This window comes from Pelodiscus sinensis, chromosome 26 (genome assembly GCF_052426305.1).
Source record: "Pelodiscus sinensis isolate ZL-2025 chromosome 26, ASM5242630v1, whole genome shotgun sequence".
Classification (NCBI taxonomy): domain Eukaryota; kingdom Metazoa; phylum Chordata; order Testudines; family Trionychidae; genus Pelodiscus; species Pelodiscus sinensis.
Genome location: NC_143077.1, coordinates 22,382,810 through 22,388,861, shown reverse-complemented (window position 1 = coordinate 22,388,861; position 6,052 = coordinate 22,382,810). Strand labels below are relative to the sequence as shown.

Sequence of the window (6,052 nt, the reverse complement as noted above, 5' to 3'; positions counted from 1 at the left end):
ATAGCATTTCTGCACTCGCAGCTGAAGATTGAGAATGAGACTGTTCGTGTGGCATCCCTGAATCTGCTCACAGCTATTATTGGTGCTGACTGTAAGTAACACAGGAGTAACTGTGACTGCTGCGATCATCGCCATCGTGCTGGGGGTTGAGTTGGGGACATCCAGAGCTAAAAGCATGAGCTGCTATAGGTTGATCTAAAGAACCAAGGCTTTGCAGGCATGGTAGGGCTATAACATACTCATCATCTCTGCAAATGGGGCACAGAGGATCTGTAACACAGGGGCGGATATAGGGCAGGGCGAGCGGGGTGGCCGCCCCGGGTCCCGCGCTTCAAAATCCCCGCGCACGCGCCGTGGTGCCACCGCACATGCGCATGGCGTCACTGTGCATGCGCCGTGGCAAAGGGGGGGCCCCACGGAATTATGCTGCCCGGGGCCCCGCAAAACGGTCATCTGCCCCTGCTGCAACACATAGAGTCATATAGTCATAGATTATTAGAACTGGAAGGGACCTCGAGAGGTCATCAAGTCCAGTCCCCTGCCCTCATGGCAGGACCAAGCACTGTCTAGATCACCCCTGATAGGTGTCTATCCAATCTGCTCTTAAATATCTCCAGTGGTGGAGATTCCACAACTTCCCTGGGCAATTTTTCACAGTGTTTAACCAACCTAACCGTTGGGACGTTTTTCCTAATGTCCAACCTAAACCTCCCTTGCTGCAATTTAAGCCCATTGTTTCTTGTCCTATCATCAGAGGCCAAAGAGAACAATTTTTCTCCCTTCTCCTTGCGACACCCTTTTAGATGCATGCTCACCAGAGGGTTGGAAATTCACTAAAGGGACCCAGTGCTGCTCTAAGTTACTCCCATGTGGTCACACAGAAATCAACAGGGTTAATGAAGTGCTGAATGTAGCCTAAAATATTTTCAAGGTACAAATACAAATGTAATCTTGTGGCGGATGCATGTTAATAATAATGAGATAAAAACAAAATAGTACTCCTGACTGAATAAGTATTAGACACTCTAGAATAGACTCCGAATTCTGCTATACTGGTGGTAAACACAGACTAACTTCACTGACCTCCATTTGTCTAACTCTCTTACAATATTTCCATCAGGATAGTATGATGGTGCTATTTACAGAAGTGGAAATACTTCAGACTTAGACTGGTGTAACTGAGATCAGAGTCTGGTCCTATATTTTCCCCGCTGATTCTGTATATGAGTGAAGCTTGCGAGTACTCTTAAATAGGGCCCAGGACACATTCTAATGTGGAGCATGAGTGTTTGGAACAAAGATATACTATATTGCACACTTCTCCTTATCTTTCAGTGCCTGAGACAAGAGTTAGAAAGTTTCTGATTGTGAAGGCAGTGAAATCTGCTCTCAGTGATCAGAGTGCTAAGGTAAGATTGTGTGTGGAATAGTGGTATTGCTGTTAATATCTGGGAAGTATTTCACTCAGTGGAGAGTCTGGCAATGAGACACATTTTTAGGCTGAGATTATTAATAGGGTTTCAATTAATCACAGTTAACTAAAAATTAATGCGATTAAAAATTGAAATTTATTACATATTTTTGTGGTTTTTTACATTTTCAAATATATTGATTTCAATTACAACACAATGACAAGTGTGTACTATGCACTTTATATTATTTTTATAACAAACATTTGCATTGTAAAAATGACAAAAGAAATAATATTTTTCAATTCATCTCATAGAAGTGATGTAGAGCAATCTCTTTAGCGTGAAAATGCAACTTACAAATGTAGATATTTTTTGTTAACTGTAACGAAACAATGTAAAACTTTAGAGTCTACAAGTCCATTCAGACCTACTTCTTGTTCAGCCAGACACTAAGACAAACTCGTGCATAATCTCTACCCTTGCAGGTGAGGATGGCAGCTCTCCATTTTGTCCTGAAGCTGCTCAGTTCAGGAAGTGTGGAGAATTGTGCAGCAGGGGATATGGTCGCCTATGTATTCGGAGAGTTCGATGTGTCCACCAGAAATCTGGTAAGGAGAGTTCTTAACACTTAGGACTCAGTTCTGCCATTCTGGCATGCTGATTGTTCCCCTTGACTTCAGTGGGAGCTTTGGATGCTCAAGGATGCAGCTGGACTGAAGGATTAGAGTTAGAATCTGATCAGTGATATTCGTGTAAAGCCAGGGTAATGCCCCTGACTTCAGTGGCATTATTTTGGATTTACACAAGTGTAACAGAGACCAGAATCTGATTCTGGATATTTACATCTGACAGTGCGACCTACATTACTTAGACCTCGGGCAAGTCAGTGAAAATTCTGACAACACAATCTTTCAGTGAAATGCTCTTGTTTAAGGAAGCACATCTTTTTTATAAATAGACTCTCCAAAGAACACACTGGTGCCCAATCCTGTGGCTGCTGAAGCATACATAAACTATTAGCAAAACACTGAAGTTATGCAGCCTACATCAAGATGTCTAGAACCTGGAAAAGTTTGCTGCACACTTCATTCTCTGTTCTATGTGTACTAGTTCAAAATCTTTTCAATGGGTATTTCCAGCTATGGGCAGAGTCATGGACTCCAGACACAGAGTTCCATGATGGGATCCATGATATACATTAACTTTACAGTAAGTTGTTGAGGATCTTAGCTCTGCCTGGCCCTTTAGCTACCAAGTGGGAGCTTATGGCAGTACTCACCAACTGCCTCTTTTTCATGCTACCCATGTCAAAGAAAGTAGGAGGCAACTCTTTCTCATCAGGCCACATTTGCTCTTATTTAAACTGAAATCAGTAGAGCTGATCAATATTTAGTTTGGTGTAAGGAAGAACAGAATTTAGCCTCTAGATAGACTCACATTCACTATGCACAGAATGATCAAGCTGCTTGGGGCATCAGAACAAACAGAATGGCTCCCTCTAGGTTCTGCATATTTATTTCCACTGGGCAGAGTCTGAGTGGCTCTCCTCAGAGATAAAAAGAAGAAATGTTCTTTTTTGAAAATTTTTTTGAAAAGAGTTCAGGGAACTCTTTTATAGAATCATAGAACGATAGGGCTTGAAGAGAATTCAGGAAGTCATCGAGTCCAACCCCCTGCTAAAAGCAGAACCAATTCCAACTAAATCATCTCAGCCAGGGCTTTGTCAAGCTCGGACTGAAAAACCTCTAGGGATGGAGCTCTCACCACCTCCCTCAGTAACCCATTCCGGTGCTTCACCACCCTCCTCGTGAAATCGTTTTTCCTAAGATCCACCCCCCCACACACAACTTGAGACCACTGCTTCTTGTTCTGTCATCTGTCACTACTGAGAACAGCCTCTCTCCATCTTCTTTGTGTCGCCTTGTGCTGGGGTTTTCCTAAGCCTGGGTTCTGACCCACCAGTTAGGTGTTTCTGTTATTCTCTTCCCTTAAGAATCTCCATCATTCGAGGTTTTTAATGCCAGGCTTGGCAAAGCCATGGCTGGAATAATTTAGTTGGGGCTGGCCCTGCTTTGAGCAGGGGGTTGGACTATATGACCTCCTGAGCTCCCTTCCATCCTTAATCCATGATTTTATGATTTGTGCACTCCTAATGCAATGGAAAAGCTCTCCTAGGTCAATATTCAGAAAGGCTTTGTAAGAAATAGACACCGATTCTACAGCCAGTGTTTTCCCACTAGCTAGTAAATTCTATGTATCTATCTCATAGCAGGGGACATTTTATGCCAGTGGTGGACTGAGATCTAGTTTTTCCAGTATAGTTAACACTACATGGACAGGAAAGAAAATCATCAGCGCAGTAACCAAATTCAAGAGGACCAGTGAGAACTTATCACCTCTTGTAAAAGGAATGAATTAGTATTGAGTTAAGCTCTGTGTATGGAAACTCATTCACCAAAGACTTCCTGCTCTTCAGACATAAACAGAATAGTTTGAAGAGCTGAGGGGAGGGGAGTTAGGTGCGACGTTGGTATGAAAATAAAGTTATAAAAGGAGCTGGGCTGGGGAGACTTCTCTGCTCTAAATAAAAAGAAATGCTCCTCTCTGTCATTTGCCACTCAGCATGGGAGAAGCTGTCCAGGAAAGAGAACACAGCACCGGACCCCAAACTGCATGCAATGTGCTAGACAGCTGCCATCAGACAGTCTACAGAAGCCCTCACATACACAGAGCCAGACTCATCTCTCATGTGACTCCTTTGGCTTTGATGGAGTTACGTACACCAGAGGTGAATCTGGTCCCTGGGACTTGTATATACAAGGGTCTCTTTTTGGAGACATATAAATCTTTTGCTATATGGAAGTTAAATGCTTTGGAGAGGGATTTTAGTGACAATCAAACCTATTTAAAAGAAACGTTTGGGAGGGATTTTCTGGTACTAACTTTTTCCATTCTCCTGCTTTGCCAACAGCTACTAGAGACCTGGCTCAGTTCAGGGAAGGAGTGGGAGAGAGAAAGGGCCTTGCAGGCCAGTGTCTGGCTGCTAACTGCCTATCAGGAGATAGTTAATAGCACAGTGAGTATAGTTCTACTCTTCCTTGAGCTGACTTCCCCACTTAAATCAAATCTGACATTCAACGTGAATGCATGAGAAATTCTACTAGGCCTGCAGCTGGGGCCTCAAAGTGACTAAGATCCCTCTGCTTCCATAAGAGAAAGGTTTCCATAATAGTGCTGTGACAGCACTCAGGCCAGACTGTAAGAAACAGGGCAGGCAGTTCCCCAGACTAGTGATTTTATAATTAGATTCACCAAACCAGTAAGAAAAGAGCTTCTACTCTGGTTAACAAAATACCAAACAATAGTACCCTTTAGGCATTCCAGACCTTGGTTCCCATCTAGACAACTAAGTCTAATATAATCACCAATCACAAAGGACTAGACACTTATCCTTAGGTTAATATGAATCACAGGTCTTCCCTAAATATCAGCCAATCCTTAATAACGGAATATCAGATTTGTTGTTAAAAGGAAAAAGAAGAGAGTTACAAATGGTTAAGTGATAGATATTTGTTAAAATGACTGTCACTTGTCATAGTTCAGGATCACAACCATGGTGGAATAAACGGCTGGCTTGTAAAAGTCTCTCTGGAATCATGCTAACCGGTCAACATCCAAAGCCAGTTTAGATGCAAAGGCTGTTAGTTTTTCCATGCATTTCCCAGACTATTCCAAATAATTATTTGGAAGATCTATGTCCTATGGCTTACACGTCCCCTGTTCAAAGTTTAAGCAGACTGGAGAGAGAAGATCAGTCCCATAACTTGTCTTTTATAGCTATTCTAGCCGGTTGGCAAGCCTCCTCACAGAAATTGTCGAAGCAGGATCTCTCCCTGAGAAAGAATAGGTCATGCAGATCTCCTGTCGTACTTTGTTTTGAAGTTAATTTTCTATTTCCTATGCATACACTGGTAAATGGGTGATAGTCATTCACATAAAGTAATTAGCCGATCGTAGTCTTCCATTACAACACAGATAGTTAAGCTGAAGGCAATGTACAAAATATTTTCTTGTACTATCTTATATCTTTGATCTTAAGGTTAACTGAAGACAGTTGCATATAATTAAGGCAATTAAGACATGAAAAGGAATTGGAATCTACAAGCTAATTTGGTTATGTTAAACTTCTAGCAAGATATAAATACAGACAATAATACATAACATCTACCTTTCATATCTATTACCAAAATGCATAATGTTGGTGATCGCTAGTCTAGGACTTTTCTTTGGGTACGTCTAGACTACAGGGTTTTGTCGACAGAAGTTTTGTGGCTACTGAAACCAGATATACAGAGAAAGATGCTCCACACAGAATACAGTGCCTGTTTAATCCTGTATGAATCACAATGAATCACATGCCATTACTGTTAACTTTCAGACATAGGGGCTACGTCTAGACTACATCCCTTTTTCGGAGGGATAAGGGATCTTTCGGAAAAGGCTTAATTTTCCGCAAGATCAGCATCTAGACTAGCGCTTTTCTCCGGCAAAGCTCCGTGCCGAAAAAAGCTGCAGCCATTTTTATGCTAATGAAGCAGGGGAGATTTAAATCCCCGCTTCATTAGCAATTGTGATACGTC

General features: G+C 42.0%; 1 long non-coding RNA gene across 1 annotated transcript; it reads left to right on the top strand.

Annotated features, from left to right (window-relative positions):
- The first annotated feature begins 1,341 nt into the window (after positions 1 to 1,341).
- LOC149521590 (uncharacterized) lies at positions 1,342 to 4,575 on the top strand. Its single transcript, XR_016347893.1, has 3 exons — positions 1,342 to 1,409; positions 1,898 to 2,020; positions 4,384 to 4,575. It is a non-coding gene; the product is annotated as an uncharacterized LOC149521590 (long non-coding RNA).
- The last annotated feature ends 1,477 nt before the right edge of the window (positions 4,576 to 6,052 follow it).